At 41.2% G+C, this 25,893-nt stretch overlaps 1 pseudogene; it reads right to left on the reverse strand.

Moving 5' to 3' along the window:
• Window positions 1-442: 442 nt before the first annotated feature.
• Window positions 443-3,460, reverse strand: LOC147451496 (uncharacterized; annotated as a pseudogene).
• Window positions 3,461-25,893: the final 22,433 nt, after the last annotated feature.

Raw genomic sequence — 25,893 nt, forward strand, 5'->3', positions numbered from 1 at the left:
TGAAAAAGTTTGTCCAAGACAAAACTTTTCCACAGACTATAGGCTAAGAGTAAACATTACGAATTTAAAACCCAAATTTTCAAGTACAAACAACCAAATTTTTTTACCGGAGTTCCCTTTGTTTTAGCTGTAAATTTTCAAAGAGTACCTCTCCACCTTTATCACAAAGGTGTCTACAAGAGATTAATGACATTCAAAAGAATAAAAAAACAAACAAAAAACCCTTCAAGTAAATATTTTGTTGGCTACCATTCAAAGAAAAAGCATGCTCTTTAGAAGGCATTGAAATTTGGCATGTAGCTTGACAAGGTGGTCTCAAATCTCTCTCGAATCAACATATAGACATGCAAAACATAGTGACACCAACCATGTAGTCACACATTGTTACCACCCAAAAAATTGTGACAAAGAAGTACATAATATGTAGATCATAATAACAAAATCAAATGTATGGATCTTCTAAAAGCAAAAACCCCTCCTTCTTAGCTTGGCACAGGTCACACACTATGGGAGAAAGACATCGCTCATAGAGTACATCGTCTACCTCTAAACACATTCAATGTCTCAGATCGTCTGCGCTCGCCTTCCCCAAACCACCACACCTTGCAAAACACATCCAAGACATAGTCGCAACGCTCCATGAATGTTGCCAATAACCACCTGACCATGTTACCAACATAGAAATAAACACCATGACTCTTGTAAGTGGAAACAATGTGTCAAAGTTAATACAAGGACCATTCAAATCAACATCATACAAGATTTGTGACTTATAAAAAAAACACTACTTCTCTCTGTACCACCTCTAACAATTTCACCATCAACATCTGTGCTGCGGTATGATGGAAACAACCTCTCTGAAATATTCTCCCCACTCTCTCTGTTGTAGCTTGGCACAACTTGACCGACATGATGCCAAATACACATTGTAAGATCAAAAGCACCTATTTGGATACGCAAATTGCAAATATGTTATTACTAGATTAAGAAGCTTGTCATAGAATAAATGAAAAAAAGATTCACTAAAACATTATTGACCTTACCGCCTCTCTAGTGACAAGATGTCAATATGCGTTGGAGTCACACATAAGCATCCAAGTACGATGAAGCACAAATCCCACTCTTGATGCATCTACAAGGAACTCCCCTATGTGCTCAGCTAAGCACATGGTGACCAAGAAGCCATCGTCCACCAAATACTCACAAGCAAGATCCATGCAACCCTTACCAAACCCGACAAGAATGTATTCCACTTGGGAACTGTCATGCCGTCTAAAAAAATTAAAATGTCAATAGGATAAGCTACTTCCTCGTTACTCTTTAAAATCACAAAAGTTTACTTACCCCAAGGGATAGGGCCAAGGGTGTCCACCAATAAGCCCGTAGGAAAATCTGCAAATATCAATCGAGCTACCTCTCGACATGGCTCTCCATCTTTGCTATAAAGATGCGTCTTTTGAGTGGAAAAAAACTTCTTGATGCTATTTAAAAAACATTCAATAGTCATATATTGAAAAATATTCTAAATTTAATGTTTCACGATCGTTGTAGTTACCTCATTAGAGAAAATCTATCAATTTGGTCACATCAAACAAGTAGAGCGTCAACAAAAGACTGGTACTGGAATCTTGCAACCATTATTTATAGTGGTGAGTTTCCAAAAATGTTTACATGAAAGAAACTTTAAATTCAAAATCATTTGAGACAACTCACCAACAAAACGAGTCATAAATCGTCTCTCCCAACTCTCTCGGCTTAGAGAGGACTCTGCAACAAAGGAGGTAGTGGATGCTATAGAGACCTCAACCACATTCATACGCTTTGGATGAGGTGCTAGGAGGTTCCATAAGCCCTTTACCTTTCTTGTCATGAATGCTAACAGAACGGGTAGAAGTAGCTCCAGTGGTTGTTTGAGTAGTCCGCACATTGGACTGTGTATCTTGGGCATTTTTTGTGGCATCCTTACTAGCTTCAATCTCCGCACTCCCTTTACTTCCTTGATGCTCCATAGAAGAGGGCATAGTAAGTGCATCCATGTCTCTAGTACTACTATGGGCCTCTTGCTTGAATCCCCGGAGGATTCACTCTATATACAAAACGGGATGCCACCTGCGAGCAGACAACTTCAATAAAACCCCTATATACATCTCATATTAGGGAATATGACCCTCCCCTTTCTACACTTATACGACCATCAATGAAGAAAAATAGAATACCCCTATCTTACATATAAAATTTAGATCTCACATGATCTAACTAAGTAAAAATAATCAAAGAGTGTGTAGCATAGTGACTGACAAAGTACTAAAAAACCACTTTTGTTGATAACTAGATGTATCCTCAATGTGTCTTGATTTTACTTTCAAACTAGGTGCCCGATCAACCTGCCCTTTGGCTACTGGTCCAATTCTAACCCATCCAAAGCTGGTGTAAATCAACCCTTGACCTGCTCTAAATCAGCCCTTATCTATGACCGACGATGCAAAATTTGATGTGTGACTTGATAAAAAAATGTTTCCAAACTTCATCCGACTTCTAGTGCACACCGGTGACCAATCGTTACAAGTAATCAACTCTGGTCAACCTCCCCCCTCCCCCCCCCCAAATATGATACTCCCCTTCATTATTTTTAAGCTTGAGAGATAAATTATTGGGGGCCTTCCCCTAGCTTATACGCTTATGTAACTTGTAAAAAATCCCCCCTCCCCTGCACTTACGTGGTGGTATAATTTTTCCATGGTGAATCCCCCGGGGCTTGAATCCTACAAGAATCATTGTTTTTATCATCATATGCATGGATTCAAAATTCTTTTATACATTCATGCATTAATCTTTCAAATGGTTTTAAGAACTTATTCTCATAAAGATCCTTCTCTTGCTTTGGGATTAAACCAATCGGATAATTGAGCCACCAAGGACATAATCGTGCTTTTCAAGGTGTCAAATTTTTCTCAAGCAATGAGGGACAATACATAGTGCTCTCATCATCGACATCAACCCACTCTCTTGTGAATTCTGAAATTTCACCCAGTCTTTCCTCTTCAACACATTGCAAAATCCACCTGCAACAATTTTCAAAGAACAAAGGAAACTAGAAGTATTGAGAGAAGAAAAGTAATAAGGAGCCATAGATTTTTTAGCAGAGTCTCCTTTGTTTTAGAGAACATTTTTTCAAAAAATAACCATTAAAGCCACCCTATCTTGGGCTTCCACATGGAATTTAAGGCAAATCAATGATGAATTTTTTTTGAAACAGGTAGCAATGAATGAATTACTTCTCATGCATCCATATCACAATACAATAATCACCATCAATAGAATATTGAATAAACATTAACAATAAATAAAGTACTTCTCATGCATGCATATCACAATACATTATAATCACCATCAATAGAGAAGTAATCTTAGAGTCAAACCTATACACCAGCCTCTTTGTTGAAAACACAAGCTCAGGCATCTTCTCTGCAACATCCAAAGACTTCACCCCATCCATAAGATACACAAAAGCCTGCATACAATTAAATCACATTTAATCTACATGTAAGCATATTCATAATTTACAACTTATGGTTCACTTTATGTATACCTGTACGACATGATTCTTCAAGCTTATCTTGAAGAATTCATCAAATAAATCTGGTAATTGTGATCCTTCAGCTTGTATCTTTTGGATTAAAAGAGAGGCCTCAGAGTGCAAATGAGCACAATATGTCTTTTTATTCAAATAGGTCCGAAATGCCTTATAATCTTGAAATTGAGGACATAGGGGGTATTTGGACTTTGCCAGACTCATGAGTTGCAATAATATTTTCTTCCTAGAATGCATATGAACTTTAACTTAAAGAAAGCATTAAACAAGAACATATATAGACATATAAATACATCCAAAATACCTCTTTGGAGAGATTTTAGAACTTGTAAGACAATAAAACTTGTCCCTTGTAATTTTACACATGCTTGTATCCTCCCACTTTATGCCAATCAACACTTTGAAAAATTCCTCTCCATTGTAGGGATTTGCAATGCATAGGTACTTGTAGCCTCTATCTTTGAGCTCCTCCTCCTCCACTCTTGTGGCTTTATCTAAACATTTCTTCCTCTCAGCCTCATCTAGAGGAAATGCTTCAATCTTTGCCTTTTGTTTTAAGAGGAATGCTTGAAATTCATTCTAACATCATAAATTAGTTATGTAACCATCAAGTAATGCAAAAAACTACAAATGAAAGGAGGAAAAAGAAGAGTAGCCACCTTCCATACAAGCTATGAAATCAATCCACAAGGAGAGCTATACCATGGAGCAACAACATGATAATATCGTGCCTCTACATTCATCTCAACTTCTGCCCACTTCCTCATTTCTAGTGTCAATCTATTGGGAATAGATTCTTTGTTGGTAACTCCAAACTTTTGAAACATGTACACCTTGTGAGCAATGTTTGGAGTCACATGAGCCCTAGAAATCCTATTGAAAACAATAAATTATATGAAGTGAATAGTTAAGCACAATGTACATCACCATGGAGTATAATTGATGTTAAGTGACTTACGCATTGGTTGTGTCCAGTGCAAGAAGAAGCTCTGTCTCCTTTGCCTTTGATACTTATATGAATTGACACCTCACACTCACATAGTATTTAACATTATCGGAGTACTTTGCATATTTAAAAAAAATTAAAACAACAAATACAAGAATAATATAGACGCATTTTCTCATAACATGGAAATGAGAAAGAGGAAAGGCGAAGGAAAAAAGCTACAAAGGTTAAAATAAACTTTCACCTAAAGAGGTTGAGAATTATTGGAAAGATAACAAGTGTTTCAAGTGTCGGGAGCAAGAACATGTTTCTTGAGCATGTCCAAAGAGAAGTGAACATAATGACCCTCCTATAGCCATTATGGTGGAAGCTCTAAAAGAGGAAGGCAATTGCAAAGGAGAACCGCATGATGCTTTCATACTATTTGATCTTGGTTCCACTCACAAGTTTATTTTTGTTGATCTCGGTACTAAGCTAAGAATTCATGACTTCGAGATGGGAGATGTGGTAAAAGTAGATGGATCTTTCAAAGGGCAAGAGACCTCAATCACTCCATTGATTGGGAAGCTAAGGCTCCATTTGCAAACTTATGTAGACAAAGAATATTTCTTCATCCCTCCACTCAAGCATGAAGATGTTATCCTAGGGGCACCATGGTTTGATCGCATGGTTGCTACTATGAAGTTTTTTGAAAGAAAAGTCCTTCTTTTCTATAGTGGCAAGGATGTTGCACTTGATGTAAATATTGTGGGCAACACCATACCACTTGACTCAAACTCTCAAGCCCAAACTTTAGACAAAGTAACAAAAATATCTCTTCTTTATTACATGGTTTTTGTCAAGGAGTCTAAGGAAGATGCATGTGTTCCTCATGAAGTTAAGATAAAACTAAAAAGGAGCTAGAACTCTCTAGCTTCCTAAATGAACTTCAAGATGTCTTTACGGATGACATTTCGAGGGGATTACCTCTCAAAGGAGGACAAGATGATCATTCCATAGAACTTTATCTAGTAGTTCACCGTCTACATAAGCCTCCTTGTCGATTCTCACCGGCTCAACAAGAGGAGATTATGTGACACGTGAATGAACTTGTGAAAAAAGGGATGGTCGGGCCTAGTTCATCTCCATTTTGCTCATTAGTTCTACTAGTACAAAAGAAATATGGTACTTATAGAAAGTGTGGACTATCGAACACTTAATCAGATAACCATAAAGAATATATTTCCTATTCTAGAATAGAAGATCTATTTGATAAGCTACAAGGGTCTACCTACTTTAGTCGAATAGACCACAAAAAAGGTTATCATCAAATAAGGATTATGCTTGAAGATATTCATAAGACATCCTTTTCATAAAGAAAAGTTTGGACTCTCATTTGGTCCTTTTAGCACTAGAGAGAGAATGTTGCGCGACCAATGGATGGCGGGCTGTTATAACGGTAGCTTAGTTTTTTCTTATTTTTATGTCATTTTTTTACAATTTCAATAAAGAATTTTTAGTTGTTGCAAATGTTTTAATAATAATCTATGTTGCGATTTTCTCAAATCTCTCTTCTGTCAGCATCGAATATAGGACAAATGTGGCATAAATCACACTCAATGCAATTATGCATACTTTTTTTTTGAAATGAGAGATTTCATGCTATTCTCGTCGATCTCATCCACTTGTGCTCAACTTAGTATTATGCTTACATTTGATTTCATGCTCTTTGTGCTCAATGACACTACTAAACACTCTTCCTCTCTCTACTGCGTTGTGCATCTTAATGCCATCAAAGAAGCACTAAGGAGAGCAGAAGACCTCAACAACCATCCACAAGTATTAAGTCTGTGAAAATATTCAACAACTTTGATTTGGACAATGGTCGTTGGATTTCCACCAGCATTACCATTGGGAAGTCGGTTCTCCTATATACAAGAAAGAGAAAGCGCACGAGAAATGAATTTGTAAATAGTTACAAAGGCAAGGTGAAAGTCTTTTGCTTGTAGCAAACATGCAAAACAGTCAAAGAGGTGCTCATTGAACATGCATATATGCACTCAAAGCTGCGTCTAAGAGCATTGCCTATAGGGTTTCCAGCTCACTGATCAAACTGTGTGTTTCTAATCTCCACTAAAGATTTTTTTGTTCACTGTTTAACTTGTCTGTTGCAAATACCTATCCCTCGGACAAAGAAGAGTGGTAGCTGGTGGATTGCATTATAGGCATTTTTGATGCATTTCATGACGAGCTACTGTATAACACTAGCACTAGAAGAGTGCTAGCTGAAGAGGGGGGTATTCTGCTTTGACCAATTTTGCAATGGACCACCTATGTGATTGGCTTCGGAACTCTTTGATATCTCATGCTTCTTCGAAAGGAGAGTCCACAATGGCCAATCATTGCCTCTGAAACCTGAAAGTGTTTCAGGCTAAAGCTTCATCAATAAATAGAAAAGTGCTTAAGACCAAATATTACAAGTAGGGTGGTACATGTTCCAATCTTCATGCCCATGCATGTGTTCATCAACTTCTTTTATGATGAGGATCTTAGGAAGACTGCAACTATGCTAATCTTCAAGTCAGAGAAATGCCTCAATTTTTTGGACGACTCTTGGGATGTTCATGATTCTAATGGCATCTTGTGCAAGGTAGATAAGAAGTCTATTGTGTGTAAATGCATGATAGATTTTTAGAACTTCATAGCTTCCTTCCACTACATATGGTGGCATCAAGTGAATGGTCATCTAGTAGCTGTTGGTCATGGTTTACATGATGACATGACTAATCCTTTGAGGATGCTTGAGGTTTGGTGTGGATGTGACTTGATGATATTTCTTAGCATTCAAGGCACTGTGACACCACGACAAGTCCGCAAGGACTTGGAGAACGAGGTTGACCTCAACCTGCGTCCAAAATTTATTTTCCAATGCAATATCCGAAAGGTAGTATGTTTTGTATATACTACTTCTTTGCTTGTCATTGACAAAGATTTTTGGTTTAATTTAAATGTTGGATTAACTATTGTACAGATATGTACAAAGATGAATGATGACCGACTGTTTCTGATGTCGTGCAACCCCTAGTTGAAGAAGGCAAAGGTGGCAGCTCACACAAAGTATCATGATGTTCTGAACCCCAATTATGTAAATAACGAAGCATTAGAGAACAATTGCAATTGTTATTTACACGCAAATGAAATACAAAGTTTCTTGCAAAGAAAGTATGAGCACAAATGTTTTTTCAAGTTCGACTCAACTTGTCTTTACATTTGTACGCTAAATTGTCCAATTCAATACATTGATTTGTAACTCTTATTTACAATAGTGGGGGAGATCCCTCCTATGCTTCACTATCATGACTAGAATGTAAAGGCTCACTCTAGGAAGGAATATATTGAGAGCTATTAGGAATGGAAGGTGAGTGAGTAGGTGAATGAGCATCCTCGATAACATGAAGGACTAGGGATGCCAGGTCATGCTTCAGGAGATGGTTCTAGTGTTGGATGATGAGCTAGGGATTGAGGAGAGGATTGTGCAGTGGGCTCCTCATCCACTGTAAAATCGGGTATAACAAAGAATCTAGAGGTGGACTGATCAGAGAGACGAGGAGAGGCAAGTGCAGGAGCTTGTTGTGATGCTTGAGGCATCACATTGTACCTCCAAGGTGGAGGCCTTGGTTGTGGCCTTGATTGTGATAGGACAAATGTGTTGAGGGTTCCTTCAGGATGTCTCCACAAGATTGATCATATTTTGGATCATCGTTGGCCTGAATACCTCAACTTGGACATCGCAATAATTTGCTAGGTTCCTTGTCTACAAACAAAATTCCTACCTTAAGTAAATATATGTAGGAATCGTTAAAGGATTGCAAAAGAAAAAACGTACACTTACACTTCTACGCTACTCAGCATAAATACGCTCTAATAGGAGTCTTACCATACATCGAGCGACATTTTCCGAGCAAACCACGACATTTTTCGAGCGAACCAAAATTTGAGCAAATATTTATATTGCATGGGCCCATGTTTTCCTATGTATAGCAATTTCAGTTGGGAATCTTCTCTAATCAACATTATTGGGATTCCATTCTCAACAAATTAAATTAAGCGTGATTGTTGCAATAAATTAAACGTGATGTTCCCGCCCCCCGCCCCCCTCCCAAAACCACAAACCCCACAAAAAAAATAAATTTGTTACACAATTAGATAAAAACTAGGATCTTGAGGTATATTGCAATTGTTCTCAACATTAAAAATGAGACAACCCCCCCCTCCCCCCCTTCACAAACTTGTTAAATTCAATCCCACCACAAAACTTGAATTTTACCTTTAAATTTTAAAATTAAATTTTGAATCTTGTGTACAAACCTTCAAATATACTCAATTTTACCTACGCAATTGTCCATATGTAGGCTTTCAAATGTTTTAAAATAGAGATTTTTTAAAACACTGATTCAAAGTTATACGCTCCTCTCTCTCTCTCTCTAGGTGGGAAGATGGGTTTTTGGTACTCTCTCTCTCTCTCTCTCTCTCTCTCTCCAACTTGCAACATGAGGATAGCCATAGGTTCTCTTTGCAACTTGGAGCAGCAACTTTGTGTGTGTGTGTGTGTGTGTGTGTGTGTGTGTGTGTGTGTGTGTGTGTGTGTGTGTGTGTGTGTGTGTGTGTGTGTGTGTACCTTCCAAGGGTAGCACCTTGTCTCTTATCTCTTACGGCACTCTTGTAAGGATTAGGGCGGGTTAATAAGCGTAGCATTTATAATGATAATTAAATAATGATTCACTTGCACAATACACAAGTTGAAAATCGACTAGATTATTGACCATAAATTTACACATTAGAAGTGTGTACAAGATGGGTTACTTAAGTAGTAATGAATCTAGCTCTAAAAGACACCAAGAGGCACCCTAGATCATCCCAAATCAGCCCTACAAATGTGGATTCTACTCATGGAGATAGGGAGTTAGTTTGGACTCATGTACAACCATGACAAGCTACTACATCGGCTAGTGAGACTAAACTTGTTGGTGCATATTCCAAAGGCCATATACCCAACAACCCTCCAAGCTTGTAATTTAGGCTAGTGAACAAAAGACATAGAGAATAATGACACATAGGTTACCAAAGTCATACAGACTATGCCACACAGGCTTTACATAGACTAAAGATCCCTCCCCTTGAACAGAGGACACTCTATAGTATGTCATTGTAATCATTCTCTTTAAAGTGAACAAAGAGACTGCTCATCACTCCTTTCTTATCTTTGTCTTCTTTGATTTCTGCAAGGTTGTCTTGTCGATTGGACTGGCTACTGCTGCTATTACCTCTACCTTGACAGTTGGATGGTGGATGTCCCTTCCTACTACAATGCATACGAAAGTTATTTTTGTAGAGTTCCTTGGAGAGATGTCAAGACTTGCCACACTCGTAACACTTCTTTCCATTGGACTGGCTACTGCTACTACTACTACTATTACCTCTACTTTGACACTTGGATTGCCACACTTGTAACACTTCTGTTTATTGGATGAACCAGATGGAACTCGTAATGTTGATGATGATGCAACAAACGCTCTTCCACTTGCTTCATTTGGATCTACCTTCTTCAATTGCTTCCTCATGCAATGAGCTGACTACATGCTGCAAAGTTGGTGCAAGGTCTTTCTAAGAGTGTGATAATATAGCCATGATGTCGCTCTCTATGCTACATGTATGAGAGGCTTGTAATCTCTCTTTTCTTATGTATAAGCAAGAGTTATTTTAGAGTCTACATTGTGTATCTCTATTCTCTTTGAGTACACACACACACACACACACACACACACACACACACACCATGAGTGATATACTCATTGATCCTTCTTCATCCCTAAAAGAACATATACAAAACAACTCTCTGAGCGGGTTGCCCACGAGTGTGTGCGTGTGCAATAGCCGGCACCCACACTACACACACCATGGGGGGTAGCTGCACTGCTTGATGCGTAGAGGTGCCCACCATTGCGGTTTTTTCAAGCTCTTTAAGGAAGAGTATAGGGTAGAGGGGCCAATATAGAGACAACGAACTTGGGCAACAAATTCACGCCCATCTACTGTACCATTTTGATTGTGGATAGGCAGAAATAGAAAATCTGCGCAACACCTTTCTCCAGCAAAAATATGAGGGCAATTGACACTTCGATAACGAAGCACGACGCAAAATTTGAAAATCTGAATTACAAGCCGAGGGGAATATAAGGCCATCGCACAACCTAGGCTTGAAACCTTGATCTGATGGTGATGATTTCACCACGAATTTGCTAGCCATCCAAGCAATGGACATTATGTGTCTTAACATTGGCTCAAAAACATATATACAAAAGGGGGTGGACGGGTCTCTCTACATGGGCCTTCTTTTTACTGGCCCCTCTACCCTAGATGTTTCAATCTCTATACAATGGCTCTTGTTTGACCATAGAAGTGTTTCAAAGCTCCTTTGCTTATGAATCACCTTAAAAGTGGTTTTAACGTGTGTCCTCTCGTTCCTTTAGAAAAAGTGTGTTGGGCAATTTTGTGCATGTAAATTTTCATTTCTATTACCCCTCACCCCACAACACACGCGCGCGCGCGCACACACACACACACACACACACACAATGTAAGAGGACCAATTGCAATTTGCAATGGTGCTTTTCATGCCGTAAGCTGTGTCTCGCTCTTTCATGCAAATCATTTTTACCTTGAGGCTTGGATGTTTCCCCCCATGCTCCATTGGAAATTGTAATCTCTAATCACTACCTCATGTACCGCTAATCATTTGCTTTATCTTGCTCATCGGCATCGTGGAACTTGGTGTGGAAATTTAGACTTTTTGATACTCAGCATTGGAATTGTAACACGCCAATAAAATGAGATGTGTTATAAGTTCACGAGAAGAGCATAATATGGCGGAAGGGGGAGTCCTTTACACGTGTCGCAATCTGTGACTTGAAGGCTAAAGTCCAATACTAAAAAACGCCTCTTTGCACGCGATAAAAAGGGAGAGAGAGGGGGGAGAGAGAGAGGCCGTCGAAGGCGGCCGGTCGTACTAGTACAATTATAATGAGGGAAGGGATTTTGACCCCTCCCCCCGGACATGTGTCAACAGCAGCCTCAATCGGCAGTGTCCCTTGCAGCCTTCGGGCACACAACGAGCACACTGAGAGAGAGAGAGAGAGAGAGAGAGAGAGAGAGAGAGAGAGAGAGAGAGAGAGAGGGGTGAAGCCCACCGTCCGTACTAATATAAAGGTAATGTTACCAAAATTTTAGTAAAACAGCTTACCAAACTTTAGTAGGACTAACTAGGGTTGAGGAGCCAGTGTAGGTACGCTCCAATCGTCTAGGCTAATTTAGGTGCGGCAAAGTTAAAATTTGGTTTGAGGTTTATTATGGGGTATTTAAGGAGACACCCCTCTTTGCAAAGTAGGTGGGTTAGACGTTTTTCTTTTGTGCTCATTAGGGAGAATCTCAACAGTTTTTGAGATTCTCCCTTGTTGATTACACGGGCAACAAAAAGTCAGATGACGCTGGCACGTGGGTGGAGAGAGAGAGAGAGAGAGAGATTTCTCCATATGGTTTGATACGAGCGATACATCGAGACGAGCTAGATGAGAGACATACTCTTTTTTTTTTTTGCTTTGTTGTGTAGCCATGGTGATCCATGTCCGGTGCAACAACAAGGGTAGAACCTCGAGGGTCTGTGGGACTTGTAGAAAGGCCTATAGGAGGGGCTTCAACTCGCGACTTTTCGAGTTTAGAGGTGCAGATTTGGGTGAGGACATACGACCTTGCAAGTGAGGGGGGGCCAAGGTGGTTGGGTTAGATGGTACACACAAAGAGAGATATCCCATCTGCAAGGGCCAAGGCACAAATACAGAGAGAGATTGCATTCGTAGGGATAAGAGGAGTGGAGGGTCGAGGAGGAGAGGAGCGATGGCCACTTGTTTCCAATGGTGGTGAAGGGGCCAAACAATTGTGCATAGTAGTTGTGTTGACAACAAGAGTTTCTTTGCTTTGAAATTCAAAGATTTTGCAAGAATCTGGGAGACAAACTAATTAATTCGAAACCTTTTGATTATGATTGACGTATAAATTCTAAAAGTAATTTCTCAATAAAATAGTATGGATATATATCAAAGAGAAAGACGAGTACAACATGGTATCACCCATGAGACATAGAACGAGTGTGTCAGATACACACACCCAATTGAGTCCCTCACGCACCTATTCTGGGGATGTCTGGAAGTCAGAGTTTTCACGGGCTCAATCTGTAGGAGGGTTTTCACGCATTTTGGAACTCCCTTCTTCAAATGCGACCTGGCTATGGGCTTTTGACACATTGACAATCTGGATCTTTTGACTGCTGAAATATGCATAGTAAGAGCTACTTTATTAAAAGAACTATGTGGCTGTTCAGAAATGTGTTACTTTTTCAGAAGAAGTGTGATCCTCTTGACACAAATGTTGTTTTGGAAACATGTTGGTGGAAACTCCATTGTAATAGGAACCAAAACTGCAAGATACACAAGTAAAGCTAGTCGGGTGGGTTCGCCCCCTTCGATGTGTTCTTTTTCACGATAACCTTGTGCAAAGGATATGCCATGGCTCTTTTTAACCCTCTGTGATTAATGCAATTCCAGCTCAACTGAGCACTTTAAAAAAAGACATAGAACGAGTGTTGAGAGTCTATCTTAGACATATACATAGGAGAGGTGGAATGCTAATATCTTTTCTTTTAGGTAGCTGTGGATGCCTTAAAAGCTCTTCTAGTTCACCTCTAAAAACAGGTTCTTTGTAGCTTACAAAATGAGGATGAACAAGCTATAGAGATTGTACGCATTGTCACTTCGGGCTATCTCCTTGATGGCATCGTTGTCGATTGCCACGTTACGTTACGATATTATGAACTACTTCTTGTACTAATTTGGCTAAACAAAAAGTGCTCTGTAGATGAAGGAAATGTGCTGCCCACTAAATTTTGACTCTGAATTGTTTCTTTTGTTATATGTTCAAAAAGCCACTTTCATCTCACGTTTATGCTAGCTGTTAGTGAACATAAAGGAGAAAGGTAGTGCCATTCTTTATTTAAATTAAAGACCCATTTTAGATCTAGGAGTGGCTTTATGCTTAAGAGGACAATTGCCTTTTGCTTGATAAATGTGTCAAAGCCATCTTAAGCAATACAAGTATCTTTATTTATTCTTGTTCTAAAAGTCCAGTAAAGCTCAGATTTACCAATGACATTTGGCTTCTAGCTAAGCCAAAAAAGGGGGCAGAAAATTGAAACACAAACATCCTACATTAGCTTTATAGAACATGGGCCTAAATTAAAATACTTTTATGCACCTTTTGAGACCACTAAAGCTCAAAATGGCTTGTCTTCTAAACATCCTTTTTATGTGCATAAGCACAATAATGCATTTAGTCAATGGCCTTACATGTGCACCACCAATTGCTCTAGTGTATGGCATGTGTGTGGTGAATCGAGGAAGGGGCCCCCCCCCCCCCTCCCCCCTCCTCTTTTTTCTCTTTCTCTCTTCTTCTTCTTTAAAAAAACCACCTCCTCTTAAGCTATGTAAAGTTATGACTATATCATATCGTCCACCATTTTCTTATGTCGATAGGGGACAAATAAATAATTGGTGGCTTTGCAGGTTGATACACTTCTAGGAATGAGTGAGGTTAAGGGGTAGGAAATAGTCATTTTCTTACCATTCCCCATAATATTGACGACCCCATGGCGATCGGCGAAGGTCGAGAGCCATGGTGGGAGTCAATATTATGGCAATGGTCAGGAAATGACCATTCCGAGCCGTCAAGGTCGCTAGGAGGACGGCCAACAAACTACTTGTGCCCACGTACAATGTGCAATAGGTTACAATCAACAAGCTCAACCGGTTGCATGCACAGCAGTGTCAGTGCACACATGCCAGGTAGAGCCCACTCACATTCATTTCCCATTCGGAGAATTTTCGTTGCTGACTTGGTATATTTCCATTCATAGAGTGGTTTATTATGGGTGCTGACAGGGAGTGCAATCATTGGCAATGATTGCAAGGAGGTCGATGGATTCATTACAGTGCTGATGGAGCTCACGTTCATTGGCAATGATTGGAAAACATTCCATGCGCTGACTTGTTAAGCAGTCTGTATGTTTCCTTTAGCTGAGTTGACAGAACTTCATTGAATGCATGGCAAGGACTTACTATGTGCTGACTTGGCAGCAATTGGGCGGCCGTTGGAGTCAATTCCGCTCAAGAAACGTCAGGGGATGGAGGGCCAGGATCTGCTGCCCCGCGACGAACGACCTTGATAGACCTTCAACATTTGAAAGCATTACTTCTTGCATTAGAATTTATAAATTCTTTTCACATTACATTTGTATAGAGAAATGGCCGTCATATTCCACTTCCTCTAGATCAAACCATTTGAGAGTCTAGATTGAAATTACAAGACACCACCCACGGTGTGTGTCGCATTGAAAAAGAAGGAAGAAGCCGATGTAAATTTTTCTGTTCGCGCGCGTGTAATTGCATATTCTTATGGGCATTCCATGATGACGCTAAGGTAGAATGGCTCACTTGAATGGTTGTGGGGTGTGCACATTGTCTTATTGAGCTTTTGCGAATGTATGTCACATAATAATAGGCAATATCTCAGCTTTGCTTGTGCTTTTGTTACATCACCTAGCTTTTTGAAAAAGATATAAGCCAATCTTACATCATTGTAAGATCTCTGTGTTCATGCGTTCAGCTGCTTTTGCACAAAAGAGCATAAGTAGCATGGGTGATTCACAAAAAATTCTTCTTAAAATCCTCAAAAAAGGCCTTTATCCAAATTATTCTTTGCATGGAGCTTGTACAACCAAGTTTGAGATGTGTGGGCTCTGGTCTCGTCCATGGTTTAACTGCACCTAGGCTTTGAAATTTAATTCCTTAACTATTGAATGTGGAATCAAATCTTGTGTAGCTAAAACAAAGTTTTTTTTTGTTGCAAAACTCACAATATGTGAGTGGTATAGTATTTAGCATAACCAACAAAAAATTACAAGTAAGAACCCTGCTCTGCTCACAGACGAGCCAGCTAAAGCATGGTCCATCGTGTAGCTAGGTTATGGCATGAAGAATCAAGGAGGGGCTATTGTCCGATTGGGAGGGGGGCAATTTCCTTGATGACAGAGAGCTAGGCCCCAGTGGCTCTCCTAGATAGCCAATAGCAGGAAGATCCCTATCAAAGCTAGGGATCTCAATATGAACTAATGTCAGTGCACCTTGTTTTGAGGGGTACTTGTGCATGCTAGTTCTTAGGTAGCTTTTTGTTGCTGGTGTGTATTTGGATATACAGTCTTTGCTTTGTAGTTATGTGGTCTCTCTGTAAATTTTGGAATAGTCTGTATTGTATGAGATTTGTCTCTCTCTAAAAAGCCAAGAGAACAGTATTGTAGTTTGTACTGTACGAGATCTGGCTCTCTATAAAAGCCAAGAGATTTGGATTTTCATTGTAATTCTTTTTGGATTTTAATGTATTATCTCTCACTATTTGTGAATACTTCAATCAAAAAGAGAGATTCAAGTTTCAAGTTAAAATTTGTAAAAGTTTTATCCAAATTCTAAGGATTTTTTAAAATATATTTCATTAAGAAAATATCTACCCTCTATGGGCCATTTGAAATCAAGGTTAATTAGAGGTCAACCAATAGGAAAAGGGTGCTCAACACACTCCATATCTTCATAAACATAGGGAAACAAGTAGCCTCCCCTCTCTTAATGGCCTCTTATGTCGTGAGCAGATAGGGAAGGTGGCTTTATTTTTGGGAGGGGAGGGGGGGGGGGGGTTGTGTGTGTTGTTTCTTTCAATATACTTTGCTTTATGTGTGCTATAAGCCATGTGGAAGCTCATCTAGAAGTATGAAAAGCAAATGATGTTTGAGTGAGGTTTATCTGAACTATGTCTAATGCACCTTAGAGGCCCTTGTCATGTGGCATAAAGAGAGGAATTGGAGGGGCGACTCGAGGCCAAGGGAAAGAAAGAAAGAAAGAGAAGGAGGCCTCGACATGGAGAGTCGGAAGTGGATTGGGTGCTAATTGAAAAGGGTCTCTCTCTCTCTCTCTCTCTCTCTCTCTCTACCTTCACAATAGGAACTTTCGCAACTTCTACCCTCTCCATTTCTCTGCCTCTTTGCCTCTCTCTCTCTCTCTCTCTCTCTCTCTCTCTCTCTCTCTCTCTCTCTCTCTCTCTCTCTCTCTCTCACACACACACACACACACACACACACAAAACTTTTGGGATGTGGCTGTATGGCACGGTGGCAAATTTTTGAGTTTCTTTAAGACTTCCCCGTGCGCCGACAATTGGCAATGATGCAACTATACATCTCTCTCTCTCTCTCTCTCTATATATATATATATATATATATATATATATATATATATATATATATATATATATATATATATATATATATATATATATATATATATATATATACCACTAACTCAATCAAATATTCAAGTTAGCCTAACTAGCAGAACTAACTATCACTACCTGGCTGAGACCATCTGGATGAGACCTAATTAACTCATGGCCTAACTAGATCACAAAGGAAACCTAACTAGGTTAGGCTGAGGCTATACCCTAACATGGGAAATGTTAAGTACGGAGCCTGATTTACCCCTTGTAATTTTCTGTATTAAAAAAGCACATTTGTAAGGCTCCCATTATGAGGAGAAGCCATCGTGCGTGAAGAAAAATCACTCGTCGAAAACCAAAATTTTCTCGACGAAACATTCCTTTTCGTCGGAATATTATGGCCAGCCGGCGGTCGAAAAGTAGTTGAAAAACGGCCGGTTGTTTGGCCACTTAGCCTGTAGTCAATGGCCGGTGGCCGATTTCAAAGGCGGACTTGTCTTTTTAAGGACGACCACACATGGGCGGATTGGAGGGTCCATTTGGACTTGTCTACGCAAGGGCGGCTACACATGGCTGCCTCTAATGAGAGAGGCAACCCTTTTGGCCTATAAAAGAAGGACATTTCTACACACACTTTTGGATTGTGAAGTTGATGCAACAAGGTGGGTGTGAGGTGGTGAGAGTGAGACAAGGTGGGAGCTCTATTAAGGGTATAATCCCTTTGTAACCTACTTCTTGTTTGAAGTACTAAAGCCATTGAGTGGCTGCTTTCCCGTGGATGTGGCCCACATTGGGTGAATCACGTATATTGTGCTCTCTCTCTCTCTCTCTCTCTCTCTCTCTCTCTCTCTCTCTTTACTCTATAATCTATTGTGTGTGATAATTTGTCTCTCTCCATTAAGTAAACAACTCATTCATCTATTTAGCTACGTCATATTTTCTAACAGGAAACTAAGCCTTAATGCCTTTTGAATTGGGGACTTGGGATTGAATAAACCCAAGGGCTTATATCGTGGGCCAACTTGAAAGCAGAATCCTTTTGTAGGCGAGGTGACCAGGGCAGTTAAGATAGGCCCGACGGTGCAATCATAGCATCTTTAATGTAGATAAAATCGATGACAGATGCTAGTGCAACCAAAGTTGATCGAACATAGAAGATGGAATGCAGGTATGTGCAGGCTAGTAGAAGCATGGCAAAGGTCTAGAACAACTATGAAGATCATGGGCTGACAGGTAGCAGCAGATATGTATGGCTGATGCGATTTATAGGCCAAGAAAGGCTCCAAAAGAAGAGACTAATTTGGGTAGCAGATGAAGGAGGTTTAAGAAGCAGTCTCTTTGCCTATAAATGTAGAGCTTGAAGTGCTGAAGGAGCAGGTCTAGAGACGGCTCATCAAATAGAGCTACGGAGCCCAAGATATTTAAGTTTGAAGGTGCAATGCATTGTAGATCCTCGCCGGGAAGGGCAGCTGGGGACAGGTGGCCCGAGTGGATTTTAGTGTATAGACCGATAGTGCTGGAGTTATGGAGCATACCCGTCTTTTCAGGTTGCACATCAGAGCTATGGATTGCAGGTTATGGCCGTTTGAAGTTTTTTTGGGGGTCGGGTTGGTGCCCACCTGATCACATAGGGAGTCATGCCATATGGCATTTCTTTTGGCCCCAACAGAGTTTGAGAAGGTGCTATGCAGTGTATGGATCCAACAGGAATTGACTGCTTGTCAAACGGACCCCAGAGCGGAAAGTTATATCAGTTGGAAGGCCGGGTACGATTGCTCGAGATTGGTTGCAAATGAAGTAGCATTTTTGCAGCCTCGGTTTGGGGTCTTGGAGAATCTTGAAGTGCGGAAAGGTAATGGAGGATGAAGCCGATCATGTGAGCTTTCGGTCGGGTTTTGCCGATCGAGAATCGGACCACCAGCAAAGACAGGTGGTAGTTGGCAAGCAACAGGGCAAAAAAGCCAAAACAATTGCAATGCTTGGGGGGATTTTTTTGGAAGGTTTTTTTGGGGCATTGGAGGGTGGGGCATCCGCAACTTGCCACGTGGCACAAAGAAAACCCCACATGTGCAGTCTACAGTGCGAGTGGAGGTCTTTAAAGGCAGGGCCGTGACCCTTAGTGGGTGTGTATCAGGGAGTGAGAGCTCTCCTTTGGCGTGGATGTGTCGAGCTCTGTACGGTGGCGCATGTGTGTCTTCTCCAAGCTGTGTGCATCTCTCTGCAACCCTAATTCCAACAATTGGTATCAGAGCAGGTTGCGTCCTCCCGGGCTTAGTCGCCAGCTGCTCCAGTACACGCCTGCTCACTTTCTCCGATTTCAGTGAGCTTTGGCGAGCGTTCGCAGGTCGACATATACTTCGGGAAAGCTCGTAGAGTTTGGTCTGCTCAGATTTTTGATTCGGGCTCATTTCGGTCTCCGTTTCCACTACAGGCAGTACTGCACATGCTATCTCGTCATTTTGTGCAGAGTTTCTGTTAGTGCCGATTTCTGCATAACAGGTGCCTTATAGTCTTCTATGGTTTGTGCTATATAGCACGTGCTGTTCCCGCTCCGTTTCTCCTATTTTTGGGCAGTTTTCACATCAGGTGCAGCATTACCATGGCTGACAACAACAACACAGATGTGTTCAAGATGTTTGCTGCTGAGGACAGGTTGGATGGGGACAACTACCCTATGTGGGCTTATATGATGCAACATGTTCTTGTGTCAAAGGGTGTCTGGAACATTGTGCAAGGCATTGATGTACGTCCTGGTTCTGAGAATGTAGGCGATGTTGAGGATATTGCAGGTCTTGCTGCAAGGATTGCTGCTGTTAGAGTTGTTTTGCCTACGTTAGAACGAGCTCGTTGGGATGTTAAGGATGCGCAGGTTCATGCATTGATTGCGTTGTCTGTGAAGCGCACCATTGTTCCTCACCTCCGTTCAACGAAATCTGCAAAACAAGCTTGGGATATTCTAGATGGTCTTTATGCAACTCGCAATGAGGCTAAAATTTCTTTGCTGCGTAAAGAGCTGGAGTCGAAGATTATGCATGAGGAAGATGATATGGACACTTTCCTTGCTAGTGTCAAGGATATCAATGAGCAACTCATTTCTGCAGGTGAAGTGATTTCAGACAGTTCCCTTATGCAGACTGTTCTTGATGCCTTACAAGATTCTTACCAGACTTTTGCTAGTACTTGCAGACTTATGACCCAAGGAAATCTTGAAGTTGTCAAGTTTGATGCATTATGCACATTGCTGTTGCAAGAGTCACTCTCCAGAAAAAACAAGACTAGGCAGCGTGGAGTTGAATAGGCTTTTATTGCTTCTCAAAGAAAGGGTGGTAACAGCAATGCAGCCACTTCTTATGGTTCTGCTGCGAGTGGCAAAAATACTGTTCCTAATGCTTCTGCTGGCAGCACTTCCTCTGGAAATCCTGGTGATAAGGGAAAAAAGAAGATGCGTTGCCATTATTGTAAAGCTAATGATCACTTGATCAAGTCGTGTCCTAAGTTGAAGGCCAAAGAGGCTAAGAAGAAAGAGGGTGGTTCCATTGCAAATGTTGGTTCCACTACAAATGCAGCTATTGTTGAGTCTTCTATGAAAGGAGACTGTGATGCTGATGTTGATGCAGAATGGGCTTTTAGCGGAGAGTACACTTACAATCCTGCTATCCATGATGCATGCTTGTTAGTTGCTGCAGATTCACATGTGTGGTATTTCGACAGTGGTGCTACGAAGCAGATTTACCTCACATCGTGAATTATTTACCTCTCTCCAGTCTGTTCCTCATGGGAATTCAGTCACTTGTGCCAACAACGCCTCTTATCCAGTTCAAGGAGTTGGAAAGATTGTACTCACTGCTGCTAATGGCAGTTCCTTCACACTTGTTGATGCACTTTATGTACCTGGGATCAAGAAGAATCTCTTGTCTGTATCCGCACTTGCTAATGGCAGTTCCTTCACACTTGTTGATGCACTTTATGTACCTGGGATCAGGAAGAATCTCTTGTCTGTATCCGCACTTGCTAGACTTGGACTTGTAGTCAAATTTGTGGATGACAGATGTACAGTTCATGATCTCAGTTTCGGTGATGAAATTGTTGCATTTGGGCTTTTGTGCCGTGGGCTATATAAGCTCACTTTGTATGACAAGTGTGGACAAAATTTTGCAAATGCTGTTGCAAACAAGGGCTATTTCAGATGCAAAACTTTGGCATGCACGTTTTGGTCATCTGAATTTTGTGAGTTTGCTGCGTTTGCAAAAATCTGATATGGTTGCTTCTTTGCCGCCTCTTGAAGCACCTGTCAAACATGTTTGTGAAGGCTATATTTTGGGTAAGATGCAACGTTCTAAGTTTCCAAAGGATGGTTCAGTTCAGGCCACATGCAGGTTGCAGCTTGTGCATAGTGATGTTTGTGGGCCCATGCAAACTCCGTCCTTGGGCAATTACCTGTACTTTGTGACTTTCATTGATGATTACTCAAGGCATGCATGGGTATTTCCGCTTAAAGCGAAGTCCGAAGTTTTTATGTGCTTCAAACAATTTCTGGCTATGGCTGAAAATGTCTCGAAATGTACTATGGACACCCTCTATTCCGATCGAGGGGGGGAGTATATGTCTAATGAATTTAATGCATTTTTGGCTAGTCGTGGGATAAAACACCAATGTACAGTGCCTTATACACCTCAGCAAAATGGTGTTGTTGAGAGGAAAAACAGGTCACTGACGAAAATGGCACGATGTATGGTCAAAAGTCAAGCTTTGCCGCATTCTTTTTGTCTTGAGGCCATCATGTGTGCCACTTATGTACTTAACAGGTGTCCTACGAAAGCTTTGCAGTCTATTACTCCATATGAAGCATGGCATGATAGAAAGCCTTCTATTGAGCACATGCGTGTTTTTGGCTGTTTGGCATATGCTTTGATGCCACAAGTGCAGCGGAGAAAATTGGATGATAAGGCTGTCAAATGTATTTTTGTTGGTTATAGTGCTGAAAGCAAAGGTTACAGGTTGTATCATTTGCAAACAAAACGTATTCTGGTTTCTCGGGATGTAGTGTTTGTGGAAGATTCTGTTCAGCCCTTACTGTCATGTACTAGAGACAGTAATGTAAGCTCACAAGACATTTATGACACTTTGTTGCCTCTTTTCAGTGGTGGAAATACGAATGTAAGTTCCAATGAGGCAAATGTACAACCTATGGGGGATTCTGGAAATGTTACAGATCAGCCTATTACTGATGCAGATGTACATGATGTACTTGATGAGGAAAGGGCTGAAAATGAGCAGGCTAGAGGTATGCCAAAATGGCTGGTGCACACTTTGCGTGACACTAAATTGGATGCACCTTTGTCTAGTCGTACTCGTTCAGGCTCTCGCCATGCATCTTATGCATCAGATTGTTATGCTTTGGCTGTGTCTAGCTTACATGATGTTGAGGAGCCTCTGTCTTTTGATGAAGCACATAATTCAGAAAATTGGATGGGTGCCATGCAATCAGAATATGATGCACTCATAGAAAATGACACATGGACTTTATGTGATTTGCCTCCTGGCAAAAAGGCCAATAGTACGAAGTGGGTTTACAAGTTGAAACGCAAGCCGGATGGTGAGATTGATCGCCATAAGGCTCGACTTGTTGCAAAGGGTTATGCACAGCAAAAAGGCATAGATCATGAAGAGACTTTTGCTCCCACTTGTCGTATGACTACTGTGCGTTTTCTATGTGCATTGGCAGCTCATTTTGGTTGGGATGTACATCAATCAGACATTGTTACTGCTTTCTTGAATGGTGACATACTTGAGGAACTTTATGTAACGCAGCCTCGCGGTTTTGTCATAAAAGGACAAGAGGACAAAGTGTGCAGATATAAGAAGGCTTTGTATGGGTTGAAGCAATCTCCTCGTGCTTGGTATGAGAAAGCTGACACTCATTTGTTCAAACAAGGCTTTCGTAATAGTCCAACAGAAAGTACATTGTATATAAAGCGTGAGGGTGATGTACTTCTCATTGTGGTTCTTTATGTTGATGATTTGCTGATCACTGGACCAAATGAGAGACATATTGCTGAATTTAAGGCTGATTTGAATGCTACTTTCAAGATGAAAGATTTGGGGCTGTTGGATCATTACTTGGGTATAAAGTTTAAGTAGTGTGATGGTGGTATTGCCTTGTGTCAAAAAAGTTACATAGAGACATTGCTATGTAAGTTTGGACTTGAGGATTGCAAACCTATTGCCACTCCCATGGAAACAGGTTTGAAGTTGAGTCTACATGATGCTCGCGATCCTGCTGATGTCACTCTTTACCAAACTGCTATTGGCTGCCTCATTTATGTATGCAACACGAGGCCGGATATTCAGTTTTCAGTCTCACAGGTCAGCAGATTTATGCATAGCCCAGGGTCTAAGCATTGGCAGGCTGTTAAGAGGATTTTTCGCTACCTTAGTGGCACTTTACATCTTGGCTTGTTTTATCCCAAGGGGGGATCATTGCCGCCAGACTTACATGCTTTTTTGGACTCAGATTGGGCTGGTTGTTTTGACATGAGAGTGTCCACAAGTGGTTTTTGTTTCATGCTTGGCATTTCATGTATATCATGGTTGAGCAAGAAGAAACCTATTGTGGCCACTTCGAGTTGTGAGGCTGAGTACAGGGCAGTCTTCACAGGAGTGTGTATGGCTCAGACGCCTTATGGTTGATTTGGGTGTTGGACAGGACACTGCCAACACTATCTACACTGACAGTCAGAGCACATTGGCAGTTGCGAGGAACCCAGTTTTTCATGCTCGCACAAAGCACATTGAGGTGCATTACCACTATGTCAGGGAGAGGCTCTCAGCAGGAGAGATTAGCTTGGCTTATGTGCCCACACAAGACAACCTTGCAGATCTTTTCACAAAGGCATTGTCTTGTGAGAAGCTTGAAGCTTTCCGCAAAGCTTTGGGCTTACTCCCCTTTGTGGACTGATCATGTCCTCAGGGCATGGCACTTCCCTTTACTCATGTGCCAGCTCTCGTTCACCGCATCACTCTAGGGGGGATTTGTTACCATATACATGTGGTAGTGATGTGTGTGAACACACTAGGACCGCCGAGGCATTTTTTCCCTCTTTAGGAGGTTTTTTTCCCTGTGCATTGTATATACGCCCATCACTCTAGGGCTATCCATCTTTTCCATTGCACACTAAGTAACACACTCTCTATTGTGTGCCTTGAGCTTCCTTCGTCTTCTCCAAGCTGTGTGCGTCTCTCTGCAACCCTAATTCCAACAAGTCCCGCCCTAGTGGAGAGAGAGAGAGAGAGAGAGAGAGAGAGAGAGAGAGAGAGAGAGAGAGAGAGAGAGAGAGAGAGAGTTCAAAGGTGCTCAAGGGCGCACCATGTGTAAAGAGAGTTCAAAGGTGGCAGTTCCAAGTGAGCAACATGGAGAGTTGTCCACAATGCAATCATGCAAAAAAGGGATAAGACCAAGTGTATGCAAATAAAAAAATACTAATGTAAGCTCAAAGTTGATTGCACGAGTTGAATAAGCTCACATTTTTTTCTTTTTTGGTCTTTTCGCCCCCTCTATAAAAGTGGATGAATGTGAATTTTTTGGGGCTTTTTTGCCATAGGACTTTTGGCCAATGTTGTTTCTTGCCATTAGGCTTTTTGGCCTGTTGAAGTTTTTTGCCGAGGGTTGTGCCGGCAACAAATTGGTTGTACATGGTTGTGTATATGCAAGGAAAGCCATCATTGCTGTCTCTTGGCGTCATTCCCCCTTCCCCCTTCTCTTCTCTGCTTGTATGCGTGTGTTTCCGGGCATGTGTCAACGTGTGTGCCCCTGTCGTGCAAAGGGAGATAGAGAGAGGCTGTATGCATGTGGAAGGCTGTGGATTGGGCAGAGCGGAATGATTGGGTGTATTTGGTGCATTGCAGAGCGTGTGTGCGTATGGTCATGTGCATGCATTGATTTGCTTGCGGATAGTGTTGAATTTTGAAGGTGAACTCTAGTGGATTGGGGCGTTGTGTAAACCTTGGGCTATAGTGAGGCATTGTGTTATGTGTTGGGTGTGTTGCTCTTTCCCCCTCTCAATCTTCTGGTGCCCCCACTAAGGAGCGGGCTGATGCTTCCATTTGAGGTTGAAAGCAATGTTTGGTAGCCGACAAAGCGGTTGGCTGATGGTCGAAGTGTTCGGTGGCAGAGTTTGAAGTTGATAGAGATGGTGGAGCCAAGTTTTGGCCCCATATTTACGGGTGTTGAAGATTCCGAGGATTGGTTAGTAGAATTGAGTTATGGCTGCTGTCGATGCATATGTTGACGGATGCAGAAAAGCTGCACACGGTGCCACTGTTGATGCGTGAACGAGCCAAGATTTGGCTCGATGGTTTAAAGAGCAATGATCGAAGATCATGGCAAGAGTTGCAAGTGAGTTTCTAGAGCGATTTCAAGAGGTAATTACGCCGAAGGAAGCTAGTGGAAAGTTGAAGGCGGTACGCTAGGATGTGAGTATGGATTTTTCTATTTTCATTGAGCAGTTTGAAGCTTGTTGGAAGAAGTTAGAAGTTGCTACTGGGGTAAAAAGCAATCAATCTTTGAAGTTGTCAAAGTTGTTAGAGTGTTTGCATCCGAGGATTGGGGAAAAGGTCAAGGACGGTGCTGATACCTATGAGGACATGATCTATTTGGCCAAGATGAAGAGCAGAAAGGTAAAGCAGAAGCTGGAATTGGGCGTGTTGAACGGTAAATGTGCCTGTTGCAGCGGTAGCAGAGTGTTCTTTGGTCCGGGTTCCAATTGTTTGAAGTGTAGAGCCTATTGAGGTAAAGCCTATGGTTGGTTATGTTCCTCGGAGATTCCCATTTTGTGATGTGCATGTGCCAAGGGTGGATGATCTTGTCAGCGAGGAGAAGCTTCATGTTGAAGCGAACCAGGATGCAAAAGCGGTAGCAAATGCTGAGGTTCCACAGCAGATTAAAGAGGTA

This window comes from Adiantum capillus-veneris, chromosome 9 (genome assembly GCF_014529385.1).
Source record: "Adiantum capillus-veneris isolate H3 chromosome 9, ASM1452938v2, whole genome shotgun sequence".
Lineage (NCBI taxonomy): Eukaryota > Viridiplantae > Streptophyta > Polypodiopsida > Polypodiales > Pteridaceae > Adiantum > Adiantum capillus-veneris.